The following is a 27422-nucleotide window of genomic DNA, read 5'->3' on the forward strand; positions in this document are numbered from 1 at the left end:
TATAACAACATTAAGGAACATTTAATTCCCAGCTCCGCGTTTAAGCTCTTAATGTGGCTTTTCCTTATATCATTTACTCACTATGAGGACAATGATCATACTGAAAAGAGTGAGAAAGATTGCAAACAAAAACAACAACAACACCAACAACAACTTGTCTTTATATAGCGTCTTTAACGTAGTAAAAACGTCCCAAGGCCCTTCACAGGACTATTATAAGACAAAAAATGTGAAACCCGCTTAAAGAAATGAAGGTGGGTTTGTTGGTGAAATATTTCAACCACAGTGAGTGAATGTGACAAGTGATGAAGACTTGATGGGCCAGAACCTCACTATGTCTCTTATCGGTCTTTATGGGCAAAACTTGAAAATTGCTTTTTCAAAGACATCAGATTCCGAATTATTGTTCATATGAAGATATGACAAACATTTACTTCAGATGCAATAAATATAAGGAGAGATTTATTTCCAGAAAACTTTCCGTGGCCTGAAGGACAGTTACTGAGGGAGCGTTCGTTTCCTTTTAAGGGCAATATGCAAATATGCATGGCCGGCTCTGTATTATTGCAGCGTTTTGTCAAAGGGTATATCATTATATATTGCAATATTTTAGCAGAATCGACATGAGAAAACAGCAGCACTTTCTGAATGAAGGGACATTGTGATTTTAAAAAAGGAGTCGTTGAGACGGTAAGAGGCAGTGAATGATGTGGCGAGGCAGTGTGTGCAGTTGGAAAGTATACTTACCTGGCAGGGGAGAGACCATGATCAAGATCAAGAAGGTGGTTCTCCCAGGACGAGGCTAGCCTATTGCACTTCGGGTGTGCTGACGCCTGCGATGTCCCCAAATGCGGGATACTCGACTGCAAAATTTGTGGTAGTGGGGGACTGCGTTCGCGCTCTCCCCTGGCTTTACAATAAAAAATAGAATTTCAACAGCATTCTCTTTTCAACTAAGCTGTCAAATATATATACCGTTATATATATCGTTTGCTTTGTTTTCAATTCTAACCGCTTTATTCCCAACACAGGGAGCTGTGACACAATACAACTCTGCATAATGGCCTATTCAAATCGCATCATAACCCATCCTAACGCTCACATTTCATTTCATCTTTACACTCACAGTTATATTCATCCTTACTACTAAGAAATTACACATTTTCCACAAAAAATCAACAATTATACACCGCATACAAAAAATGTTTCAAAGCTGCATGCCAACTCTGCACTTTGGCAAAATGTTCAACCTTATTCACTACAGAAACAATCATACAGCACACAACCAGGCCATTCGGCCCATCGTGTCTCTGCCGGCTCTTTCAAAGGGCTATCCAATTAATCCTACTCCTCTCTTCTTTCACCAAAGCCCTGCAATTATTTTACCTTCAAATATTATCCAAATTACCTTTTTACCTTAGGTCACCTCGAGCTGGGGTGGGGAAGGCGGGGAAACATCCTACTGTCGCCTCTGCTTCTTTTGCAAATTTTCTTCAATCTGTGTCTCCTGGTTACTGACCCTTCCGACACTGGAAACAGTTTATCCTTATTTACTCATCATCTTGTATTTATATAGCGTCTTTAACATAGTGAAACGTCCCAAGGCACTCCACAGGAGTGTTAGCAAACTAAATTTGACACCCAGCCGCACAAGGAGATATTAGGACAGATGACCAAAAGCTTGCTCGAAAAGGTAGGTTTTAAGGAGCGTCTGAAAGGAGGAGAGAGAGAGAGGCGGAGAGGTTTCGGGAGGGAATTCCAGAGTTTAGGGCCTAGGCAGCTGAAAGCACGCCCGCCACCGGCGGAGCGAATAAAGTAGGGGATACGCAAGACGCCCAAATTGCATGATCACAGAGATCAAAGGCGACATGAGGGAAAATGTTCTTACGCAGCGAGCGGTTAGCATCTGGAAATCACTGCTTGAAAGGGTGCTGGAGACAAATTCAATTGTGGCTTTCAGAAGAGAATTGGGTAAGTACCTGAAAGAAAAGAATTTGCAGGGCTACGGGGAAAAGGCAGGGGGGTGGGACTAGCTGAAGTGCTCTTGCAGAGAGTCGGCACGGGCTCGACGGGCCGAATGGCCTCCCTCTGTGCTGCAATCGTTCTATTATATGACCTCGGAGGGTTGTAGGCAACGGTCCCTCTAATTTGTTTCTTTGGCCCGCACGCCCCGTCAACGGGCTGTGCGGCCCATTCAAAATTCAGCACGTGCACGTTTTTTCTATTCAAAAGCCGGCTCACCGGATGCGCGGGACCTGCAGCGCTCTGCGTTTCCACGCGGCTTTAAAGAGTGCATTGGTTGCAGGGCTGGAGGAGGTTACAGGGAAAGGGGGGGGGCGATGCCGTGGAGGGATTTGAAAACAAGAGAATTTAAAAATCGAGGCGTTGCTGGACCATGAGCCAATGCAGGTCAGCGAGCACAGGGGGTGATGGGTAAATGGGACTTGGTGCGACTTAGGATACGGGCAGCAGAGTTCTTGGAGAAGTAACCCTTTCTGTTACTTCTTTATTTGTGGATGACGGCATGTGGTTAAGAAATAAGAAATAAGAGCAGGAGTAGGCCATGCGGCCCCTCGAGCCGGCTCCGCCATTCAATAAGATCATGGCCGGTCATCGACCTCAACTCCACTTTCCCGCTCGATCTCCATAACCCTAGAGTCCAAAAATCTATCAATCTCAGCCTTGAATATACCCAAAGACTCGGCATTCACAGCCCTCTGGGGCAGAGAACTCCAAAGGTTCACAACCTTCTGAGTGAAGAAATTCCTCCTCATCTCGGTCTTAAATGGCCTACCCCTTATCCTGAGACTATGCCCCCTAGTTCTAGACACTCCAGCCAGGGGAAACAACCTCTCAGTATCTACCCTGCCAACCCCCTTCAATGAGATCACCTCTCATTCTTCTAAACTGCCGAGAGTATAGGCCCATTCTACACAATCTCTCATCGTAGGACAGCCCTCTCATGTTGTTTGCAAAGGAAAATGCCACGGTTCTTAGAAGGTCCTGGTGATATTCCCTGCCACAGGACATCATTTTGATTTACGGCATGACTGAAACGGAACAGGAGAAAGTCTTACTGGAAGCACTGACCATGCTGGAGGAAGTTAGGATTGCTGCACCGTTGGCTCGAGTACCTCAATATTTCCAGTGTCTCCCTTACATATAACAACATTAAGGAACATTTAATTCCCAGCTCCGCGTTTAAGCTCTTAATGTGGCTTTTCCTTATATCATTTACTCACTATGAGGACAATGATCATACTGAAAAGAGTGAGAAAGATTGCAAACAAAAACAACAACAACACCAACAACAACTTGTCTTTATATAGCGTCTTTAACGTAGTAAAAACGTCCCAAGGCCCTTCACAGGACTATTATAAGACAAAAAATGTGAAACCCGCTTAAAGAAATGAAGGTGGGTTTGTTGGTGAAATATTTCAACCACAGTGAGTGAATGTGACAAGTGATGAAGACTTGATGGGCCAGAACCTCACTATGTCTCTTATCGGTCTTTATGGGCAAAACTTGAAAATTGCTTTTTCAAAGACATCAGATTCCGAATTATTGTTCATATGAAGATATGACAAACATTTACTTCAGATGCAATAAATATAAGGAGAGATTTATTTCCAGAAAACTTTCCGTGGCCTGAAGGACAGTTACTGAGGGAGCGTTCGTTTCCTTTTAAGGGCAATATGCAAATATGCATGGCCGGCTCTGTATTATTGCAGCGTTTTGTCAAAGGGTATATCATTATATATTGCAATATTTTAGCAGAATCGACATGAGAAAACAGCAGCACTTTCTGAATGAAGGGACATTGTGATTTTAAAAAAGGAGTCGTTGAGACGGTAAGAGGCAGTGAATGATGTGGCGAGGCAGTGTGTGCAGTTGGAAAGTATACTTACCTGGCAGGGGAGAGACCATGATCAAGATCAAGAAGGTGGTTCTCCCAGGACGAGGCTAGCCCATTGCACTTCGGGTGTGCTGACGCCTGCGATGTCCCCAAATGCGGGATACTCGACTGCAAAATTTGTGGTAGTGGGGGACTGCGTTCGCGCTCTCCCCTGGCTTTACAATAAAAAATAGAATTTCAACAGCATTCTCTTTTCAACTAAGCTGTCAAATATATATACCGTTATATATATCGTTTGCTTTGTTTTCAATTCTAACCGCTTTATTCCCAACACAGGGAGCTGTGACACAATACAACTCTGCATAATGGCCTATTCAAATCGCATCATAACCCATCCTAACGCTCACATTTCATTTCATCTTTACACTCACAGTTATATTCATCCTTACTACTAAGAAATTACACATTTTCCACAAAAAATCAACAATTATACACCGCATACAAAAAATGTTTCAAAGCTGCATGCCAACTCTGCACTTTGGCAAAATGTTCAACCTTATTCACTACAGAAACAATCATACAGCACACAACCAGGCCATTCGGCCCATCGTGTCTCTGCCGGCTCTTTCAAAGGGCTATCCAATTAATCCTACTCCTCTCTTCTTTCACCAAAGCCCTGCAATTATTTTACCTTCAAATATTATCCAAATTACCTTTTTACCTTAGGTCACCTCGAGCTGGGGTGGGGAAGGCGGGGAAACATCCTACTGTCGCCTCTGCTTCTTTTGCAAATTTTCTTCAATCTGTGTCTCCTGGTTACTGACCCTTCCGACACTGGAAACAGTTTATCCTTATTTACTCATCATCTTGTATTTATATAGCGTCTTTAACATAGTGAAACGTCCCAAGGCACTCCACAGGAGTGTTAGCAAACTAAATTTGACACCCAGCCGCACAAGGAGATATTAGGACAGATGACCAAAAGCTTGCTCGAAAAGGTAGGTTTTAAGGAGCGTCTGAAAGGAGGAGAGAGAGAGAGGCGGAGAGGTTTCGGGAGGGAATTCCAGAGTTTAGGGCCTAGGCAGCTGAAAGCACGCCCGCCACCGGCGGAGCGAATAAAGTAGGGGATACGCAAGACGCCCAAATTGCATGATCACAGAGATCAAAGGCGACATGAGGGAAAATGTTCTTACGCAGCGAGCGGTTAGCATCTGGAAATCACTGCTTGAAAGGGTGCTGGAGACAAATTCAATTGTGGCTTTCAGAAGAGAATTGGGTAAGTACCTGAAAGAAAAGAATTTGCAGGGCTACGGGGAAAAGGCAGGGGGGTGGGACTAGCTGAAGTGCTCTTGCAGAGAGTCGGCACGGGCTCGACGGGCCGAATGGCCTCCCTCTGTGCTGCAATCGTTCTATTATATGACCTCGGAGGGTTGTAGGCAACGGTCCCTCTAATTTGTTTCTTTGGCCCGCACGCCCCGTCAACGGGCTGTGCGGCCCATTCAAAATTCAGCACGTGCACGTTTTTTCTATTCAAAAGCCGGCTCACCGGATGCGCGGGACCTGCAGCGCTCTGCGTTTCCACGCGGCTTTAAAGAGTGCATTGGTTGCAGGGCTGGAGGAGGTTACAGGGAAAGGGGGGGGGGGCGATGCCGTGGAGGGATTTGAAAACAAGAGAATTTAAAAATCGAGGCGTTGCTGGACCATGAGCCAATGCAGGTCAGCGAGCACAGGGGGTGATGGGTAAATGGGACTTGGTGCGACTTAGGATACGGGCAGCAGAGTTCTTGGAGAAGTAACCCTTTCTGTTACTTCTTTATTTGTGGATGACGGCATGTGGTTAAGAAATAAGAAATAAGAGCAGGAGTAGGCCATGCGGCCCCTCGAGCCGGCTCCGCCATTCAATAAGATCATGGCCGGTCATCGACCTCAACTCCACTTTCCCGCTCGATCTCCATAACCCTAGAGTCCAAAAATCTATCAATCTCAGCCTTGAATATACCCAAAGACTCGGCATTCACAGCCCTCTGGGGCAGAGAACTCCAAAGGTTCACAAGCTTCTGAGTGAAGAAATTCCTCCTCATCTCGGTCTTAAATGGCCTACCCCTTATCCTGAGACTATGCCCCCTAGTTCTAGACACTCCAGCCAGGGGAAACAACCTCTCAGTATCTACCCTGCCAACCCCCTTCAGAATCTTGCATGTTTCAATGAGATCACCTCTCATTCTTCTAAACTGCCGAGAGTATAGGCCCATTCTACACAATCTCTCATCGTAGGACAGCCCTCTCATGTTGTTTGCAAAGGAAAATGCCACGGTTCTTAGAAGGTCCTGGTGATATTCCCTGCCACAGGACATCATTTTGATTTACGGCATGACTGAAACGGAACAGGAGAAAGTCTTACTGGAAGCACTGACCATGCTGGAGGAAGTTAGGATTGCTGCACCGTTGGCTCGAGTACCTCAATATTTCCAGTGTCTCCCTTACATATAACAACATTAAGGAACATTTAATTCCCAGCTCCGCGTTTAAGCTCTTAATGTGGCTTTTCCTTATATCATTTACTCACTATGAGGACAATGATCATACTGAAAAGAGTGAGAAAGATTGCAAACAAAAACAACAACAACACCAACAACAACTTGTCTTTATATAGCGTCTTTAACGTAGTAAAAACGTCCCAAGGCCCTTCACAGGACTATTATAAGACAAAAAATGTGAAACCCGCTTAAAGAAATGAAGGTGGGTTTGTTGGTGAAATATTTCAACCACAGTGAGTGAATGTGACAAGTGATGAAGACTTGATGGGCCAGAACCTCACTATGTCTCTTATCGGTCTTTATGGGCAAAACTTGAAAATTGCTTTTTCAAAGACATCAGATTCCGAATTATTGTTCATATGAAGATATGACAAACATTTACTTCAGATGCAATAAATATAAGGAGAGATTTATTTCCAGAAAACTTTCCGTGGCCTGAAGGACAGTTACTGAGGGAGCGTTCGTTTCCTTTTAAGGGCAATATGCAAATATGCATGGCCGGCTCTGTATTATTGCAGCGTTTTGTCAAAGGGTATATCATTATATATTGCAATATTTTAGCAGAATCGACATGAGAAAACAGCAGCACTTTCTGAATGAAGGGACATTGTGATTTTAAAAAAGGAGTCGTTGAGACGGTAAGAGGCAGTGAATGATGTGGCGAGGCAGTGTGTGCAGTTGGAAAGCATACTTACTTGGCAGGGGAGACACCATGATCAAGAAGGTGGTTTGCCAGGACGAGGCTAGCCCATTGCACTTCGGGTGTGCTGACGCCTGCGATGTCCCCAAATGCGGGATACTCGACTGCAAAATTTGTGGTAGTGGGGGACTGCGTTCGCGCTCTCCCCTGGCTTTACAATAAAAAATAGAATTTCAACAGCATTCTCTTTTCAACTAAGCTGTCAAATATATATACCGTTATATATATCGTTTGCTTTGTTTTCAATTCTAACTGCGCTTTATTCCCAACACAGGGAGCTGTGACACAATACAACTCTGCATAATGGCCTATTCAAATCGCATCATAACCCATCCTAACGCTCACATTTCATTTCATCTTTACACTCACAGTTATATTCATCCTTACTACTAAGAAATTACACATTTTCCACAAAAAATCAACAATTATACACCGCATACAAAAAATGTTTCAAAGCTGCATGCCAACTCTGCACTTTGGCAAAATGTTCAACCTTATTCACTACAGAAACAATCATACAGCACACAACCAGGCCATTCGGCCCATCGTGTCTCTGCCGGCTCTTTCAAAGGGCTATCCAATTAATCCTACTCCTCTCTTCTTTCACCAAAGCCCTGCAATTATTTTACCTTCAAATATTATCCAAATTACCTTTTTACCTTAGGTCACCTCGAGCTGGGGTGGGGAAGGCGGGGAAACATCCTACTGTCGCCTCTGCTTCTTTTGCAAATTTTCTTCAATCTGTGTCTCCTGGTTACTGACCCTTCCGACACTGGAAACAGTTTATCCTTATTTACTCATCATCTTGTATTTATATAGCGTCTTTAACATAGTGAAACGTCCCAAGGCACTCCACAGGAGTGTTATCAAACTAAATTTGACACCCAGCCGCACAAGGAGATATTAGGACAGATGACCAAAAGCTTGCTCGAAAAGGTAGGTTTTAAGGAGCGTCTGAAAGGAGGAGAGAGAGAGAGGCGGAGAGGTTTCGGGAGGGAATTCCAGAGTTTAGGGCCTAGGCAGCTGAAAGCACGCCCGCCACCGGCGGAGCGAATAAAGTAGGGGATACGCAAGACGCCCAAATTGCATGATCACAGAGATCAAAGGCGACATGAGGGAAAATGTTCTTACGCAGCGAGCGGTTAGCATCTGGAAATCACTGCTTGAAAGGGTGCTGGAGACAAATTCAATTGTGGCTTTCAGAAGAGAATTGGGTAAGTACCTGAAAGAAAAGAATTTGCAGGGCTACGGGGAAAAGGCAGGGGGGTGGGACTAGCTGAAGTGCTCTTGCAGAGAGTCGGCACGGGCTCGACGGGCCGAATGGCCTCCCTCTGTGCTGCAATCGTTCTATTATATGACCTCGGAGGGTTGTAGGCAACGGTCCCTCTAATTTGTTTCTTTGGCCCGCACGCCCCGTCAACGGGCTGTGCGGCCCATTCAAAATTCAGCACGTGCACGTTTTTTCTATTCAAAAGCCGGCTCACCGGATGCGCGGGACCTGCAGCGCTCTGCGTTTCCACGCGGCTTTAAAGAGTGCATTGGTTGCAGGGCTGGAGGAGGTTACAGGGAAAGGGGGGGGCGATGCCGTGGAGGGATTTGAAAACAAGAGAATTTAAAAATCGAGGCGTTGCTGGACCATGAGCCAATGCAGGTCAGCGAGCACAGGGGGTGATGGGTAAATGGGACTTGGTGCGACTTAGGATACGGGCAGCAGAGTTCTTGGAGAAGTAACCCTTTCTGTTACTTCTTTATTTGTGGATGACGGCATGTGGTTAAGAAATAAGAAATAAGAGCAGGAGTAGGCCATGCGGCCCCTCGAGCCGGCTCCGCCATTCAATAAGATCATGGCCGGTCATCGACCTCAACTCCACTTTCCCGCTCGATCTCCATAACCCTAGAGTCCAAAAATCTATCAATCTCAGCCTTGAATATACCCAAAGACTCGGCATTCACAGCCCTCTGGGGCAGAGAACTCCAAAGGTTCACAAGCTTCTGAGTGAAGAAATTCCTCCTCATCTCGGTCTTAAATGGCCTACCCCTTATCCTGAGACTATGCCCCCTAGTTCTAGACACTCCAGCCAGGGGAAACAACCTCTCAGTATCTACCCTGCCAACCCCCTTCAATGAGATCACCTCTCATTCTTCTAAACTGCCGAGAGTATAGGCCCATTCTACACAATCTCTCATCGTAGGACAGCCCTCTCATGTTGTTTGCAAAGGAAAATGCCACGGTTCTTAGAAGGTCCTGGTGATATTCCCTGCCACAGGACATCATTTTGATTTACGGCATGACTGAAACGGAACAGGAGAAAGTCTTACTGGAAGCACTGACCATGCTGGAGGAAGTTAGGATTGCTGCACCGTTGGCTCGAGTACCTCAATATTTCCAGTGTCTCCCTTACATATAACAACATTAAGGAACATTTAATTCCCAGCTCCGCGTTTAAGCTCTTAATGTGGCTTTTCCTTATATCATTTACTCACTATGAGGACAATGATCATACTGAAAAGAGTGAGAAAGATTGCAAACAAAAACAACAACAACACCAACAACAACTTGTCTTTATATAGCGTCTTTAACGTAGTAAAAACGTCCCAAGGCCCTTCACAGGACTATTATAAGACAAAAAATGTGAAACCCGCTTAAAGAAATGAAGGTGGGTTTGTTGGTGAAATATTTCAACCACAGTGAGTGAATGTGACAAGTGATGAAGACTTGATGGGCCAGAACCTCACTATGTCTCTTATCGGTCTTTATGGGCAAAACTTGAAAATTGCTTTTTCAAAGACATCAGATTCCGAATTATTGTTCATATGAAGATATGACAAACATTTACTTCAGATGCAATAAATATAAGGAGAGATTTATTTCCAGAAAACTTTCCGTGGCCTGAAGGACAGTTACTGAGGGAGCGTTCGTTTCCTTTTAAGGGCAATATGCAAATATGCATGGCCGGCTCTGTATTATTGCAGCGTTTTGTCAAAGGGTATATCATTATATATTGCAATATTTTAGCAGAATCGACATGAGAAAACAGCAGCACTTTCTGAATGAAGGGACATTGTGATTTTAAAAAAGGAGTCGTTGAGACGGTAAGAGGCAGTGAATGATGTGGCGAGGCAGTGTGTGCAGCTGAAAAGCATACTTACCTGGCAGGGGAGACACCATGATCAAGAAGGTGGTTCTCCCAGGACGAGGCTAGCCCATTGCACTTCGGGTGTGCTGACGCCTGCGATGTCCCCAAATGCGGGATACTCGACTGCAAAATTTGTGGTAGTGGGGGACTGCGTTCGCGCTCTCCCCTGGCTTTACAATAAAAAATAGAATTTCAACAGCATTCTCTTTTCAAGTAAGCTGTCAAAGATACCGTTATATATATCGTTTGCTTTGTTTTCAATTCTAACTGCGCTTTATTCCCAACACAGGGAGCTGTGACACAATACAACTCTGCATAATGGCCTATTCAAATCGCATCATAACCCATCCTAACGCTCACATTTCATTTCATCTTTACACTCACAGTTATATTCATCCTTACTACTAAGAAATTACACATTTTCCACAAAAAATCAACAATTATACACCGCATGCAAAAAATGTTTCAAAGCTGCATGCCAACTCTGCACTTTGGCAAAATGTTCAACCTTATTCACTACAGAAACAATCATACAGCACACAACCAGGCCATTCGGCCCATCGTGTCTCTGCCGGCTCTTTCAAAGGGCTATCCAATTAATCCTACTCCTCTCTTCTTTCACCAAAGCCCTGCAATTATTTTACCTTCAAATATTATCCAAATTACCTTTTTACCTTAGGTCACCTCGAGCTGGGGTGGGGAAGGCGGGGAAACATCCTACTGTCGCCTCTGCTTCTTTTGCAAATTTTCTTCAATCTGTGTCTCCTGGTTACTGACCCTTCCGACACTGGAAACAGTTTATCCTTATTTACTCATCATCTTGTATTTATATAGCGTCTTTAACATAGTGAAACGTCCCAAGGCACTCCACAGGAGTGTTATCAAACTAAATTTGACACCCAGCCGCACAAGGAGATATTAGGACAGATGACCAAAAGCTTGCTCGAAAAGGTAGGTTTTAAGGAGCGTCTGAAAGGAGGAGAGAGAGAGAGGCGGAGAGGTTTCGGGAGGGAATTCCAGAGTTTAGGGCCTAGGCAGCTGAAAGCACGCCCGCCACCGGCGGAGCGAATAAAGTAGGGGATACGCAAGACGCCCAAATTGCATGATCACAGAGATCAAAGGCGACATGAGGGAAAATGTTCTTACGCAGCGAGCGGTTAGCATCTGGAAATCACTGCTTGAAAGGGTGCTGGAGACAAATTCAATTGTGGCTTTCAGAAGAGAATTGGGTAAGTACCTGAAAGAAAAGAATTTGCAGGGCTACGGGGAAAAGGCAGGGGGGTGGGACTAGCTGAAGTGCTCTTGCAGAGAGTCGGCACGGGCTCGACGGGCCGAATGGCCTCCCTCTGTGCTGCAATCGTTCTATTATATGACCTCGGAGGGTTGTAGGCAACGGTCCCTCTAATTTGTTTCTTTGGCCCGCACGCCCCGTCAACGGGCTGTGCGGCCCATTCAAAATTCAGCACGTGCACGTTTTTTCTATTCAAAAGCCGGCTCACCGGATGCGCGGGACCTGCAGCGCTCTGCGTTTCCACGCGGCTTTAAAGAGTGCATTGGTTGCAGGGCTGGAGGAGGTTACAGGGAAAGGGGGGGGCGATGCCGTGGAGGGATTTGAAAACAAGAGAATTTAAAAATCGAGGCGTTGCTGGACCATGAGCCAATGCAGGTCAGCGAGCACAGGGGGTGATGGGTAAATGGGACTTGGTGCGACTTAGGATACGGGCAGCAGAGTTCTTGGAGAAGTAACCCTTTCTGTTACTTCTTTATTTGTGGATGACGGCATGTGGTTAAGAAATAAGAAATAAGAGCAGGAGTAGGCCATGCGGCCCCTCGAGCCGGCTCCGCCATTCAATAAGATCATGGCCGGTCATCGACCTCAACTCCACTTTCCCGCTCGATCTCCATAACCCTAGAGTCCAAAAATCTATCAATCTCAGCCTTGAATATACCCAAAGACTCGGCATTCACAGCCCTCTGGGGCAGAGAACTCCAAAGGTTCACAAGCTTCTGAGTGAAGAAATTCCTCCTCATCTCGGTCTTAAATGGCCTACCCCTTATCCTGAGACTATGCCCCCTAGTTCTAGACACTCCAGCCAGGGGAAACAACCTCTCAGTATCTACCCTGCCAACCCCCTTCAATGAGATCACCTCTCATTCTTCTAAACTGCCGAGAGTATAGGCCCATTCTACACAATCTCTCATCGTAGGACAGCCCTCTCATGTTGTTTGCAAAGGAAAATGCCACGGTTCTTAGAAGGTCCTGGTGATATTCCCTGCCACAGGACATCATTTTGATTTACGGCATGACTGAAACGGAACAGGAGAAAGTCTTACTGGAAGCACTGACCATGCTGGAGGAAGTTAGGATTGCTGCACCGTTGGCTCGAGTACCTCAATATTTCCAGTGTCTCCCTTACATATAACAACATTAAGGAACATTTAATTCCCAGCTCCGCGTTTAAGCTCTTAATGTGGCTTTTCCTTATATCATTTACTCACTATGAGGACAATGATCATACTGAAAAGAGTGAGAAAGATTGCAAACAAAAACAACAACAACACCAACAACAACTTGTCTTTATATAGCGTCTTTAACGTAGTAAAAACGTCCCAAGGCCCTTCACAGGACTATTATAAGACAAAAAATGTGAAACCCGCTTAAAGAAATGAAGGTGGGTTTGTTGGTGAAATATTTCAACCACAGTGAGTGAATGTGACAAGTGATGAAGACTTGATGGGCCAGAACCTCACTATGTCTCTTATCGGTCTTTATGGGCAAAACTTGAAAATTGCTTTTTCAAAGACATCAGATTCCGAATTATTGTTCATATGAAGATATGACAAACATTTACTTCAGATGCAATAAATATAAGGAGAGATTTATTTCCAGAAAACTTTCCGTGGCCTGAAGGACAGTTACTGAGGGAGCGTTCGTTTCCTTTTAAGGGCAATATGCAAATATGCATGGCCGGCTCTGTATTATTGCAGCGTTTTGTCAAAGGGTATATCATTATATATTGCAATATTTTAGCAGAATCGACATGAGAAAACAGCAGCACTTTCTGAATGAAGGGACATTGTGATTTTAAAAAAGGAGTCGTTGAGACGGTAAGAGGCAGTGAATGATGTGGCGAGGCAGTGTGTGCAGCTGAAAAGCATACTTACCTGGCAGGGGGAGACACCATGATCAAGAAGGTGGTTCTCCCAGGACGAGGCTAGCCCATTGCACTTCGGGTGTGCTGACGCCTGCGATGTCCCCAAATGCGGGATACTCGACTGCAAAATTTGTGGTAGTGGGGGACTGCGTTCGCGCTCTCCCCTGGCTTTACAATAAAAAATAGAATTTCAACAGCATTCTCTTTTCAAGTAAGCTGTCAAAGATACCGTTATATATATCGTTTGCTTTGTTTTCAATTCTAACTGCGCTTTATTCCCAACACAGGGAGCTGTGACACAATACAACTCTGCATAATGGCCTATTCAAATCGCATCATAACCCATCCTAACGCTCACATTTCATTTCATCTTTACACTCACAGTTATATTCATCCTTACTACTAAGAAATTACACATTTTCCACAAAAAATCAACAATTATACACCGCATGCAAAAAATGTTTCAAAGCTGCATGCCAACTCTGCACTTTGGCAAAATGTTCAACCTTATTCACTACAGAAACAATCATACAGCACACAACCAGGCCATTCGGCCCATCGTGTCTCTGCCGGCTCTTTCAAAGGGCTATCCAATTAATCCTACTCCTCTCTTCTTTCACCAAAGCCCTGCAATTATTTTACCTTCAAATATTATCCAAATTACCTTTTTACCTTAGGTCACCTCGAGCTGGGGTGGGGAAGGCGGGGAAACATCCTACTGTCGCCTCTGCTTCTTTTGCAAATTTTCTTCAATCTGTGTCTCCTGGTTACTGACCCTTCCGACACTGGAAACAGTTTATCCTTATTTACTCATCATCTTGTATTTATATAGCGTCTTTAACATAGTGAAACGTCCCAAGGCACTCCACAGGAGTGTTAGCAAACTAAATTTGACACCCAGCCGCACAAGGAGATATTAGGACAGATGACCAAAAGCTTGCTCGAAAAGGTAGGTTTTAAGGAGCGTCTGAAAGGAGGAGAGAGAGAGAGGCGGAGAGGTTTCGGGAGGGAATTCCAGAGTTTAGGGCCTAGGCAGCTGAAAGCACGCCCGCCACCGGCGGAGCGAATAAAGTAGGGGATACGCAAGACGCCCAAATTGCATGATCACAGAGATCAAAGGCGACATGAGGGAAAATGTTCTTACGCAGCGAGCGGTTAGCATCTGGAAATCACTGCTTGAAAGGGTGCTGGAGACAAATTCAATTGTGGCTTTCAGAAGAGAATTGGGTAAGTACCTGAAAGAAAAGAATTTGCAGGGCTACGGGGAAAAGGCAGGGGGGTGGGACTAGCTGAAGTTCTCTTGCAGAGAGTCGGCACGGGCTCGACGGGCCGAATGGCCTCCCTCTGTGCTGCAATCGTTCTATTATATGACCTCGGAGGGTTGTAGGCAACGGTCCCTCTAATTTGTTTCTTTGGCCCGCACGCCCCGTCAACGGGCTGTGCGGCCCATTCAAAATTCAGCACGTGCACGTTTTTTCTATTCAAAAGCCGGCTCACCGGATGCGCGGGACCTGCAGCGCTCTGCGTTTCCACGCGGCTTTAAAGAGTGCATTGGTTGCAGGGCTGGAGGAGGTTACAGGGAAAGGGGGGGCGATGCCGTGGAGGGATTTGAAAACAAGAGAATTTAAAAATCGAGGCGTTGCTGGACCATGAGCCAATGCAGGTCAGCGAGCACAGGGGGTGATGGGTAAATGGGACTTGGTACGACTTAGGATACGGGCAGCAGAATTCTTGGAGAAGTAACCCTTTCTGTTACTTCTTTATTTGTGGATGACGGCATGTGGTTAAGAAATAAGAAATAAGAGCAGGAGTAGGCCATGCGGCCCCTCGAGCCGGCTCCGCCATTCAATAAGATCATGGCCGGTCATCGACCTCAACTCCACTTTCCCGCTCGATCTCCATAACCCTAGAGTCCAAAAATCTATCAATCTCAGCCTTGAATATACCCAAAGACTCGGCATTCACAGCCCTCTGGGGCAGAGAACTCCAAAGGTTCACAACCTTCTGAGTGAAGAAATTCCTCCTCATCTCGGTCTTAAATGGCCTACCCCTTATCCTGAGACTATGCCCCCTAGTTCTAGACACTCCAGCCAGGGGAAACAACCTCTCAGTATCTACCCTGCCAACCCCCTTCAATGAGATCACCTCTCATTCTTCTAAACTGCCGAGAGTATAGGCCCATTCTACACAATCTCTCATCGTAGGACAGCCCTCTCATGTTGTTTGCAAAGGAAAATGCCACGGTTCTTAGAAGGTCCTGGTGATATTCCCTGCCACAGGACATCATTTTGATTTACGGCATGACTGAAACGGAACAGGAGAAAGTCTTACTGGAAGCACTGACCATGCTGGAGGAAGTTAGGATTGCTGCACCGTTGGCTCGAGTACCTCAATATTTCCAGTGTCTCCCTTACATATAACAACATTAAGGAACATTTAATTCCCAGCTCCGCGTTTAAGCTCTTAATGTGGCTTTTCCTTATATCATTTACTCACTATGAGGACAATGATCATACTGAAAAGAGTGAGAAAGATTGCAAACAAAAACAACAACAACACCAACAACAACTTGTCTTTATATAGCGTCTTTAACGTAGTAAAAACGTCCCAAGGCCCTTCACAGGACTATTATAAGACAAAAAATGTGAAACCCGCTTAAAGAAATGAAGGTGGGTTTGTTGGTGAAATATTTCAACCACAGTGAGTGAATGTGACAAGTGATGAAGACTTGATGGGCCAGAACCTCACTATGTCTCTTATCGGTCTTTATGGGCAAAACTTGAAAATTGCTTTTTCAAAGACATCAGATTCCGAATTATTGTTCATATGAAGATATGACAAACATTTACTTCAGATGCAATAAATATAAGGAGAGATTTATTTCCAGAAAACTTTCCGTGGCCTGAAGGACAGTTACTGAGGGAGCGTTCGTTTCCTTTTAAGGGCAATATGCAAATATGCATGGCCGGCTCTGTATTATTGCAGCGTTTTGTCAAAGGGTATATCATTATATATTGCAATATTTTAGCAGAATCGACATGAGAAAACAGCAGCACTTTCTGAATGAAGGGACATTGTGATTTTAAAAAAGGAGTCGTTGAGACGGTAAGAGGCAGTGAATGATGTGGCGAGGCAGTGTGTGCAGCTGGAAAGCATACTTACCTGGCAGGGGAGACACCATGATCAAGAAGGTGGTTCTCCCAGGACGAGGCTAGCCCATTGCACTTCGGGTGTGCTGACGCCTGCGATGTCCCCAAATGCGGGATACTCGACTGCAAAATTTGTGGTAGTGGGGGACTGCGTTCGCGCTCTCCCCTGGCTTTACAATAAAAAATAGAATTTCAACAGCATTCTCTTTTCAACTAAGCTGTCAAAGATACCGTTATATATATATCGTTTGCTTTGTTTTCAATTCTAACTGCGCTTTATTCCCAACACAGGGAGCTGTGACACAATACAACTCTGCATAATGGCCTATTCAAATCGCATCATAACCCATCCTAACGCTCACATTTCATTTCATCTTTACACTCACAGTTATATTCATCCTTACTACTAAGAAATTACACATTTTCCACAAAAAATCAACAATTATACACCGCATACAAAAAATGTTTCAAAGCTGCATGCCAACTCTGCACTTTGGCAAAATGTTCAACCTTATTCACTACAGAAACAATCATACAGCACACAACCAGGCCATTCGGCCCATCGTGTCTCTGCCGGCTCTTTCAAAGGGCTATCCAATTAATCCTACTCCTCTCTTCTTTCACCAAAGCCCTGCAATTATTTTACCTTCAAATATTATCCAAATTACCTTTTTACCTTAGGTCACCTCGAGCTGGGGTGGGGAAGGCGGGGAAACATCCTACTGTCGCCTCTGCTTCTTTTGCAAATTTTCTTCAATCTGTGTCTCCTGGTTACTGACCCTTCCGACACTGGAAACAGTTTATCCTTATTTACTCATCATCTTGTATTTATATAGCGTCTTTAACATAGTGAAACGTCCCAAGGCACTCCACAGGAGTGTTATCAAACTAAATTTGACACCCAGCCGCACAAGGAGATATTAGGACAGATGACCAAAAGCTTGCTCGAAAAGGTAGGTTTTAAGGAGCGTCTGAAAGGAGGAGAGAGAGAGAGGCGGAGAGGTTTCGGGAGGGAATTCCAGAGTTTAGGGCCTAGGCAGCTGAAAGCACGCCCGCCACCGGCGGAGCGAATAAAGTAGGGGATACGCAAGACGCCCAAATTGCATGATCACAGAGATCAAAGGCGACATGAGGGAAAATGTTCTTACGCAGCGAGCGGTTAGCATCTGGAAATCACTGCTTGAAAGGGTGCTGGAGACAAATTCAATTGTGGCTTTCAGAAGAGAATTGGGTAAGTACCTGAAAGAAAAGAATTTGCAGGGCTACGGGGAAAAGGCAGGGGGGTGGGACTAGCTGAAGTGCTCTTGCAGAGAGTCGGCACGGGCTCGACGGGCCGAATGGCCTCCCTCTGTGCTGCAATCGTTCTATTATATGACCTCGGAGGGTTGTAGGCAACGGTCCCTCTAATTTGTTTCTTTGGCCCGCACGCCCCGTCAACGGGCTGTGCGGCCCATTCAAAATTCAGCACGTGCACGTTTTTTCTATTCAAAAGCCAGCTCACCGGATGCGCGGGACCTGCAGCGCTCTGCGTTTCCACGCGGCTTTAAAGAGTGCATTGGTTGCAGGGCTGGAGGAGGTTACAGGGAAAGGGGGGGGGCGATGCCGTGGAGGGATTTGAAAACAAGAGAATTTAAAAATCGAGGCGTTGCTGGACCATGAGCCAATGCAGGTCAGCGAGCACAGGGGGTGATGGGTAAATGGGACTTGGTGCGACTTAGGATACGGGCAGCAGAGTTCTTGGAGAAGTAACCCTTTCTGTTACTTCTTTATTTGTGGATGACGGCATGTGGTTAAGAAATAAGAAATAAGAGCAGGAGTAGGCCATGCGGCCCCTCGAGCCGGCTCCGCCATTCAATAAGATCATGGCCGGTCATCGACCTCAACTCCACTTTCCCGCTCGATCTCCATAACCCTAGAGTCCAAAAATCTATCAATCTCAGCCTTGAATATACCCAAAGACTCGGCATTCACAGCCCTCTGGGGCAGAGAACTCCAAAGGTTCACAAGCTTCTGAGTGAAGAAATTCCTCCTCATCTCGGTCTTAAATGGCCTACCCCTTATCCTGAGACTATGCCCCCTAGTTCTAGACACTCCAGCCAGGGGAAACAACCTCTCAGTATCTACCCTGCCAACCCCCTTCAGAATCTTGCATGTTTCAATGAGACCACCTCTCATTCTTCTAAACTGCCGAGAGTATAGGCCCATTCTACACAATCTCTCATCGTAGGACAGCCCTCTCATGTTGTTTGCAAAGGAAAATGCCACGGTTCTTAGAAGGTCCTGGTGATATTCCCTGCCACAGGACATCATTTTGATTTACGGCATGACTGAAACGGAACAGGAGAAAGTCTTACTGGAAGCACTGACCATGCTGGAGGAAGTTAGGATTGCTGCACCGTTGGCTCGAGTACCTCAATATTTCCAGTGTCTCCCTTACATATAACAACATTAAGGAACATTTAATTCCCAGCTCCGCGTTTAAGCTCTTAATGTGGCTTTTCCTTATATCATTTACTCACTATGAGGACAATGATCATACTGAAAAGAGTGAGAAAGATTGCAAACAAAAACAACAACAACACCAACAACAACTTGTCTTTATATAGCGTCTTTAACGTAGTAAAAACGTCCCAAGGCCCTTCACAGGACTATTATAAGACAAAAAATGTGAAACCCGCTTAAAGAAATGAAGGTGGGTTTGTTGGTGAAATATTTCAACCACAGTGAGTGAATGTGACAAGTGATGAAGACTTGATGGGCCAGAACCTCACTATGTCTCTTATCGGTCTTTATGGGCAAAACTTGAAAATTGCTTTTTCAAAGACATCAGATTCCGAATTATTGTTCATATGAAGATATGACAAACATTTACTTCAGATGCAATAAATATAAGGAGAGATTTATTTCCAGAAAACTTTCCGTGGCCTGAAGGACAGTTACTGAGGGAGCGTTCGTTTCCTTTTAAGGGCAATATGCAAATATGCATGGCCGGCTCTGTATTATTGCAGCGTTTTGTCAAAGGGTATATCATTATATATTGCAATATTTTAGCAGAATCGACATGAGAAAACAGCAGCACTTTCTGAATGAAGGGACATTGTGATTTTAAAAAAGGAGTCGTTGAGACGGTAAGAGGCAGTGAATGATGTGGCGAGGCAGTGTGTGCAGCTGGAAAGCATACTTACCTGGCAGGGGAGACACCATGATCAAGAAGGTGGTTCTCCCAGGACGAGGCTAGCCCATTGCACTTCGGGTGTGCTGACGCCTGCGATGTCCCCAAATGCGGGATACTCGACTGCAAAATTTGTGGTAGTGGGGGACTGCGTTCGCGCTCTCCCCTGGCTTTACAATAAAAAATAGAATTTCAACAGCATTCTCTTTTCAACTAAGCTGTCAAAGATACCGTTATATATATATCGTTTGCTTTGTTTTCAATTCTAACTGCGCTTTATTCCCAACACAGGGAGCTGTGACACAATACAACTCTGCATAATGGCCTATTCAAATCGCATCATAACCCATCCTAACGCTCACATTTCATTTCATCTTTACACTCACAGTTATATTCATCCTTACTACTAAGAAATTACACATTTTCCACAAAAAATCAACAATTATACACCGCATACAAAAAATGTTTCAAAGCTGCATGCCAACTCTGCACTTTGGCAAAATGTTCAACCTTATTCACTACAGAAACAATCATACAGCACACAACCAGGCCATTCGGCCCATCGTGTCTCTGCCGGCTCTTTCAAAGGGCTATCCAATTAATCCTACTCCTCTCTTCTTTCACCAAAGCCCTGCAATTATTTTACCTTCAAATATTATCCAAATTACCTTTTTACCTTAGGTCACCTCGAGCTGGGGTGGGGAAGGCGGGGAAACATCCTACTGTCGCCTCTGCTTCTTTTGCAAATTTTCTTCAATCTGTGTCTCCTGGTTACTGACCCTTCCGACACTGGAAACAGTTTATCCTTATTTACTCATCATCTTGTATTTATATAGCGTCTTTAACATAGTGAAACGTCCCAAGGCACTCCACAGGAGTGTTATCAAACTAAATTTGACACCCAGCCGCACAAGGAGATATTAGGACAGATGACCAAAAGCTTGCTCGAAAAGGTAGGTTTTAAGGAGCGTCTGAAAGGAGGAGAGAGAGAGAGGCGGAGAGGTTTCGGGAGGGAATTCCAGAGTTTAGGGCCTAGGCAGCTGAAAGCACGCCCGCCACCGGCGGAGCGAATAAAGTAGGGGATACGCAAGACGCCCAAATTGCATGATCACAGAGATCAAAGGCGACATGAGGGAAAATGTTCTTACGCAGCGAGCGGTTAGCATCTGGAAATCACTGCTTGAAAGGGTGCTGGAGACAAATTCAATTGTGGCTTTCAGAAGAGAATTGGGTAAGTACCTGAAAGAAAAGAATTTGCAGGGCTACGGGGAAAAGGCAGGGGGGTGGGACTAGCTGAAGTGCTCTTGCAGAGAGTCGGCACGGGCTCGACGGGCCGAATGGCCTCCCTCTGTGCTGCAATCGTTCTATTATATGACCTCGGAGGGTTGTAGGCAACGGTCCCTCTAATTTGTTTCTTTGGCCCGCACGCCCCGTCAACGGGCTGTGCGGCCCATTCAAAATTCAGCACGTGCACGTTTTTTCTATTCAAAAGCCAGCTCACCGGATGCGCGGGACCTGCAGCGCTCTGCGTTTCCACGCGGCTTTAAAGAGTGCATTGGTTGCAGGGCTGGAGGAGGTTACAGGGAAAGGGGGGGGGGCGATGCCGTGGAGGGATTTGAAAACAAGAGAATTTAAAAATCGAGGCGTTGCTGGACCATGAGCCAATGCAGGTCAGCGAGCACAGGGGGTGATGGGTAAATGGGACTTGGTGCGACTTAGGATACGGGCAGCAGAGTTCTTGGAGAAGTAACCCTTTCTGTTACTTCTTTATTTGTGGATGACGGCATGTGGTTAAGAAATAAGAAATAAGAGCAGGAGTAGGCCATGCGGCCCCTCGAGCCGGCTCCGCCATTCAATAAGATCATGGCCGGTCATCGACCTCAACTCCACTTTCCCGCTCGATCTCCATAACCCTAGAGTCCAAAAATCTATCAATCTCAGCCTTGAATATACCCAAAGACTCGGCATTCACAGCCCTCTGGGGCAGAGAACTCCAAAGGTTCACAAGCTTCTGAGTGAAGAAATTCCTCCTCATCTCGGTCTTAAATGGCCTACCCCTTATCCTGAGACTATGCCCCCTAGTTCTAGACACTCCAGCCAGGGGAAACAACCTCTCAGTATCTACCCTGCCAACCCCCTTCAGAATCTTGCATGTTTCAATGAGACCACCTCTCATTCTTCTAAACTGCCGAGAGTATAGGCCCATTCTACACAATCTCTCATCGTAGGACAGCCCTCTCATGTTGTTTGCAAAGGAAAATGCCACGGTTCTTAGAAGGTCCTGGTGATATTCCCTGCCACAGGACATCATTTTGATTTACGGCATGACTGAAACGGAACAGGAGAAAGTCTTACTGGAAGCACTGACCATGCTGGAGGAAGTTAGGATTGCTGCACCGTTGGCTCGAGTACCTCAATATTTCCAGTGTCTCCCTTACATATAACAACATTAAGGAACATTTAATTCCCAGCTCCGCGTTTAAGCTCTTAATGTGGCTTTTCCTTATATCATTTACTCACTATGAGGACAATGATCATACTGAAAAGAGTGAGAAAGATTGCAAACAAAAACAACAACAACACCAACAACAACTTGTCTTTATATAGCGTCTTTAACGTAGTAAAAACGTCCCAAGGCCCTTCACAGGACTATTATAAGACAAAAAATGTGAAACCCGCTTAAAGAAATGAAGGTGGGTTTGTTGGTGAAATATTTCAACCACAGTGAGTGAATGTGACAAGTGATGAAGACTTGATGGGCCAGAACCTCACTATGTCTCTTATCGGTCTTTATGGGCAAAACTTGAAAATTGCTTTTTCAAAGACATCAGATTCCGAATTATTGTTCATATGAAGATATGACAAACATTTACTTCAGATGCAATAAATATAAGGAGAGATTTATTTCCAGAAAACTTTCCGTGGCCTGAAGGACAGTTACTGAGGGAGCGTTCGTTTCCTTTTAAGGGCAATATGCAAATATGCATGGCCGGCTCTGTATTATTGCAGCGTTTTGTCAAAGGGTATATCATTATATATTGCAATATTTTAGCAGAATCGACATGAGAAAACAGCAGCACTTTCTGAATGAAGGGACATTGTGATTTTAAAAAAGGAGTCGTTGAGACGGTAAGAGGCAGTGAATGATGTGGCGAGGCAGTGTGTGCAGCTGGAAAGCATACTTACCTGGCAGGGGAGACACCATGATCAAGAAGGTGGTTCTCCCAGGACGAGGCTAGCCCATTGCACTTCGGGTGTGCTGACGCCTGCGATGTCCCCAAATGCGGGATACTCGACCGGAAAATTTGTGGTAGTGGGGGACTGCGTTCGCGCTCTCCCCTGGCTTTACAATAAAAAATAGAATTTCAACAGCATTCTCTTTTCAACTAAGCTGTCAAAGATACCGTTATATATATATCGTTTGCTTTGTTTTCAATTCTAACTGCGCTTTATTCCCAACACAGGGAGCTGTGACACAATACAACTCTGCATAATGGCCTATTCAAATCGCATCATAACCCATCCTAACGCTCACATTTCATTTCATCTTTGCACTCACAGTTATATTCATCCTTACTACTAAGAAATTACACATTTTCCACAAAAAATCAACAATTATACACCGCATACAAAAAATGTTTCAAAGCTGCATGCCAACTCTGCACTTTGGCAAAATGTTCAACCTTATTCACTACAGAAACAATCATACAGCACACAACCAGGCCATTCGGCCCATCGTGTCTCTGCCGGCTCTTTCAAAGGGCTATCCAATTAATCCTACTCCTCTCTTCTTTCACCAAAGCCCTGCAATTATTTTACCTTCAAATATTATCCAAATTACCTTTTTACCTTAGGTCACCTCGAGCTGGGGTGGGGAAGGCGGGGAAACATCCTACTGTCGCCTCTGCTTCTTTTGCAAATTTTCTTCAATCTGTGTCTCCTGGTTACTGACCCTTCCGACACTGGAAACAGTTTATCCTTATTTACTCATCATCTTGTATTTATATAGCGTCTTTAACATAGTGAAACGTCCCAAGGCACTCCACAGGAGTGTTATCAAACTAAATTTGACACCCAGCCGCACAAGGAGATATTAGGACAGATGACCAAAAGCTTGCTCGAAAAGGTAGGTTTTAAGGAGCGTCTGAAAGGAGGAGAGAGAGAGAGGCGGAGAGGTTTCGGGAGGGAATTCCAGAGTTTAGGGCCTAGGCAGCTGAAAGCACGCCCGCCACCGGCAGAGCGAATAAAGTAGGGGATACGCAAGACGCCCAAATTGCATGATCACAGAGATCAAAGGCGACATGAGGGAAAATGTTCTTACGCAGCGAGCGGTTAGCATCTGGAAATCACTGCTTGAAAGGGTGCTGGAGACAAATTCAATTGTGGCTTTCAGAAGAGAATTGGGTAAGTACCTGAAAGAAAAGAATTTGCAGGGCTACGGGGAAAAGGCAGGGGGGTGGGACTAGCTGAAGTGCTCTTGCAGAGAGTCGGCACGGGCTCGACGGGCCGAATGGCCTCCCTCTGTGCTGCAATCGTTCTATTATATGACCTCGGAGGGTTGTAGGCAACGGTCCCTCTAATTTGTTTCTTTGGCCCGCACGCCCCGTCAACGGGCTGTGCAGCCCATTCAAAATTCAGCACGTGCACGTTTTTTCTATTCAAAAGCCGGCTCACCGGATGCGCGGGACCTGCAGCGCTCTGCGTTTCCATGCGGCTTTAAAGAGTGCATTGGTTGCAGGGCTGGAGGAGGTTACAGGGAAAGGGGGGGGGCGATGCCGTGGTGGGATTTGAAAACAAGAGAATTTAAAAATCGAGGCGTTGCTGGACCATGAGCCAATGCAGGTCAGCGAGCACAGGGGGTGATGGGTAAATGGGACTTGGTGCGACTTAGGATACGGGCAGCAGAGTTCTTGGAGAAGTAACCCTTTCTGTTACTTCTTTATTTGTGGATGACGGCATGTGGTTAAGAAATAAGAAATAAGAGCAGGAGTAGGCCATGCGGCCCCTCGAGCCGGCTCCGCCATTCAATAAGATCATGGCCGGTCATCGACCTCAACTCCACTTTCCCGCTCGATCTCCATAACCCTAGAGTCCAAAAATCTATCAATCTCAGCCTTGAATATACCCAAAGACTCGGCATTCACAGCCCTCTGGGGCAGAGAACTCCAAAGGTTCACAACCTTCTGAGTGAAGAAATTCCTCCTCATCTCGGTCTTAAATGGCCTACCCCTTATCCTGAGACTATGCCCCCTAGTTCTAGACACTCCAGCCAGGGGAAACAACCTCTCAGTATCTACCCTGCCAACCCCCTTCAATGAGATCACCTCTCATTCTTCTAAACTGCCGAGAGTATAGGCCCATTCTACACAATCTCTCATCGTAGGACAGCCCTCTCATGTTGTTTGCAAAGGAAAATGCCACGGTTCTTAGAAGGTCCTGGTGATATTCCCTGCCACAGGACATCATTTTGATTTACAGCATGACTGAAACGGAACAGGAGAAAGTCTTACTGGAAGCACTGACCATGCTGGAGGAAGTTAGGATTGCTGCACCGTTGGCTCGAGTACCTCAATATTTCCAGTGTCTCCCTTACATATAACAACATTAAGGAACATTTAATTCCCAGCTCCGCGTTTAAGCTCTTAATGTGGCTTTTCCTTATATCATTTACTCACTATGAGGACAATGATCATACTGAAAAGAGTGAGAAAGATTGCAAACAAAAACAACAACAACACCAACAACAACTTGTCTTTATATAGCGTCTTTAACGTAGTAAAAACGTCCCAAGGCCCTTCACAGGACTATTATAAGACAAAAAATGTGAAACCCGCTTAAAGAAATGAAGGTGGGTTTGTTGGTGAAATATTTCAACCACAGTGAGTGAATGTGACAAGTGATGAAGACTTGATGGGCCAGAACCTCACTATGTCTCTTATCGGTCTTTATGGGCAAAACTTGAAAATTGCTTTTTCAGAGACATCAGATTCCGAATTATTGTTCATATGAAGATATGACAAACATTTACTTCAGATGCAATAAATATAAGGAGAGATTTATTTCCAGAAAACTTTCCGTGGCCTGAAGGACAGTTACTGAGGGAGCGTTCGTTTCCTTTTAAGGGCAATATGCAAATATGCATGGCCGGCTCTGTATTATTGCAGCGTTTTGTCAAAGGGTATATCATTATATATTGCAATATTTTAGCAGAATCGACATGAGAAAACAGCAGCACTTTCTGAATGAAGGGACATTGTGATTTTAAAAAAGGAGTCGTTGAGACGGTAAGAGGCAGTGAATGATGTGGCGAGGCAGTGTGTGCAGCTGGAAAGCATACTTACCTGGCAGGGGAGACACCATGATCAAGAAGGTGGTTCTCCCAGGACGAGGCTAGCCCATTGCACTTCGGGTGTGCTGACGCCTGCGATGTCCCCAAATGCGGGATACTCGACTGCAAAATTTGTGGTAGTGGGGGACTGCGTTCGCGCTCTCCCCTGGCTTTACAATAAAAAATAGAATTTCAACAGCATTCTCTTTTCAACTAAGCTGTCAAAGATACCGTTATATATATATCGTTTGCTTTGTTTTCAATTCTAACTGCGCTTTATTCCCAACACAGGGAGCTGTGACACAATACAACTCTGCATAATGGCCTATTCAAATCGCATCATAACCCATCCTAACGCTCACATTTCATTTCATCTTTACACTCACAGTTATATTCATCCTTACTACTAAGAAATTACACATTTTCCACAAAAAATCAACAATTATACACCGCATACAAAAAATGTTTCAAAGCTGCATGCCAACTCTGCACTTTGGCAAAATGTTCAACCTTATTCACTACAGAAACAATCATACAGCACACAACCAGGCCATTCGGCCCATCGTGTCTCTGCCGGCTCTTTCAAAGGGCTATCCAATTAATCCTACTCCTCTCTTCTTTCACCAAAGCCCTGCAATTATTTTACCTTCAAATATTATCCAAATTACCTTTTTACCTTAGGTCACCTCGAGCTGGGGTGGGGAAGGCGGGGAAACATCCTACTGTCGCCTCTGCTTCTTTTGCAAATTTTCTTCAATCTGTGTCTCCTGGTTACTGACCCTTCCGACACTGGAAACAGTTTATCCTTATTTACTCATCATCTTGTATTTATATAGCGTCTTTAACATAGTGAAACGTCCCAAGGCACTCCACAGGAGTGTTAGCAAACTAAATTTGACACCCAGCCGCACAAGGAGATATTAGGACAGATGACCAAAAGCTTGCTCGAAAAGGTAGGTTTTAAGGAGCGTCTGAAAGGAGGAGAGAGAGAGAGGCGGAGAGGTTTCGGGAGGGAATTCCAGAGTTTAGGGCCTAGGCAGCTGAAAGCACGCCCGCCACCAGCGGAGCGAATAAAGTAGGGGATACGCAAGACGCCCAAATTGCATGATCACAGAGATCAAAGGCGACATGAGGGAAAATGTTCTTACGCAGCGAGCGGTTAGCATCTGGAAATCACTGCTTGAAAGGGTGCTGGAGACAAATTCAATTGTGGCTTTCAGAAGAGAATTGGGTAAGTACCTGAAAGAAAAGAATTTGCAGGGCTACGGGGAAAAGGCAGGGGGGTGGGACTAGCTGAAGTGCTCTTGCAGAGAGTCGGCACGGGCTCGACGGGCCGAATGGCCTCCCTCTGTGCTGCAATCGTTCTATTATATGACCTCGGAGGGTTG

General features: G+C 45.2%; 9 non-coding genes across 9 annotated transcripts; all 9 read left to right on the plus strand.

Moving 5' to 3' along the window:
• The first annotated feature begins 739 nt into the window (after nt 1–739).
• Nucleotides 740–909, plus strand: LOC147081111 (U1 spliceosomal RNA). Its single transcript, XR_015076850.1, has one exon. It is a non-coding gene; the product is annotated as a U1 spliceosomal RNA (small nuclear RNA).
• A 2991-nt stretch (nt 910–3900) lies between these two features.
• Nucleotides 3901–4070, plus strand: LOC147081112 (U1 spliceosomal RNA). The gene has a single exon (XR_015076846.1). It is a non-coding gene; the product is annotated as a U1 spliceosomal RNA (small nuclear RNA).
• Nucleotides 4071–7080: 3010 nt separating this feature from the next.
• On the plus strand, nt 7081–7243 carry LOC147081113 (U1 spliceosomal RNA). The gene has a single exon (XR_015076848.1). It is a non-coding gene; the product is annotated as a U1 spliceosomal RNA (small nuclear RNA).
• A 2992-nt stretch (nt 7244–10235) lies between these two features.
• On the plus strand, nt 10236–10399 carry LOC147081114 (U1 spliceosomal RNA). Its single transcript, XR_015076821.1, has one exon. It is a non-coding gene; the product is annotated as a U1 spliceosomal RNA (small nuclear RNA).
• A 2988-nt stretch (nt 10400–13387) lies between these two features.
• On the plus strand, nt 13388–13552 carry LOC147081115 (U1 spliceosomal RNA). Its single transcript, XR_015076837.1, has one exon. It is a non-coding gene; the product is annotated as a U1 spliceosomal RNA (small nuclear RNA).
• Nucleotides 13553–16539: 2987 nt separating this feature from the next.
• Nucleotides 16540–16703, plus strand: LOC147081116 (U1 spliceosomal RNA). The gene has a single exon (XR_015076822.1). It is a non-coding gene; the product is annotated as a U1 spliceosomal RNA (small nuclear RNA).
• A 3008-nt stretch (nt 16704–19711) lies between these two features.
• On the plus strand, nt 19712–19875 carry LOC147081117 (U1 spliceosomal RNA). The gene has a single exon (XR_015076823.1). It is a non-coding gene; the product is annotated as a U1 spliceosomal RNA (small nuclear RNA).
• Nucleotides 19876–22884: 3009 nt separating this feature from the next.
• Nucleotides 22885–23048, plus strand: LOC147081118 (U1 spliceosomal RNA). Its single transcript, XR_015076845.1, has one exon. It is a non-coding gene; the product is annotated as a U1 spliceosomal RNA (small nuclear RNA).
• A 2991-nt stretch (nt 23049–26039) lies between these two features.
• On the plus strand, nt 26040–26203 carry LOC147081119 (U1 spliceosomal RNA). The gene has a single exon (XR_015076824.1). It is a non-coding gene; the product is annotated as a U1 spliceosomal RNA (small nuclear RNA).
• The last annotated feature ends 1219 nt before the right edge of the window (nt 26204–27422 follow it).

This window comes from Somniosus microcephalus, unplaced genomic scaffold (assembly GCF_052327205.1).
Source record: "Somniosus microcephalus isolate GS21.2 unplaced genomic scaffold, FLI_Smic_1.0 scaffold768, whole genome shotgun sequence".
Lineage (NCBI taxonomy): Eukaryota > Metazoa > Chordata > Chondrichthyes > Squaliformes > Somniosidae > Somniosus > Somniosus microcephalus.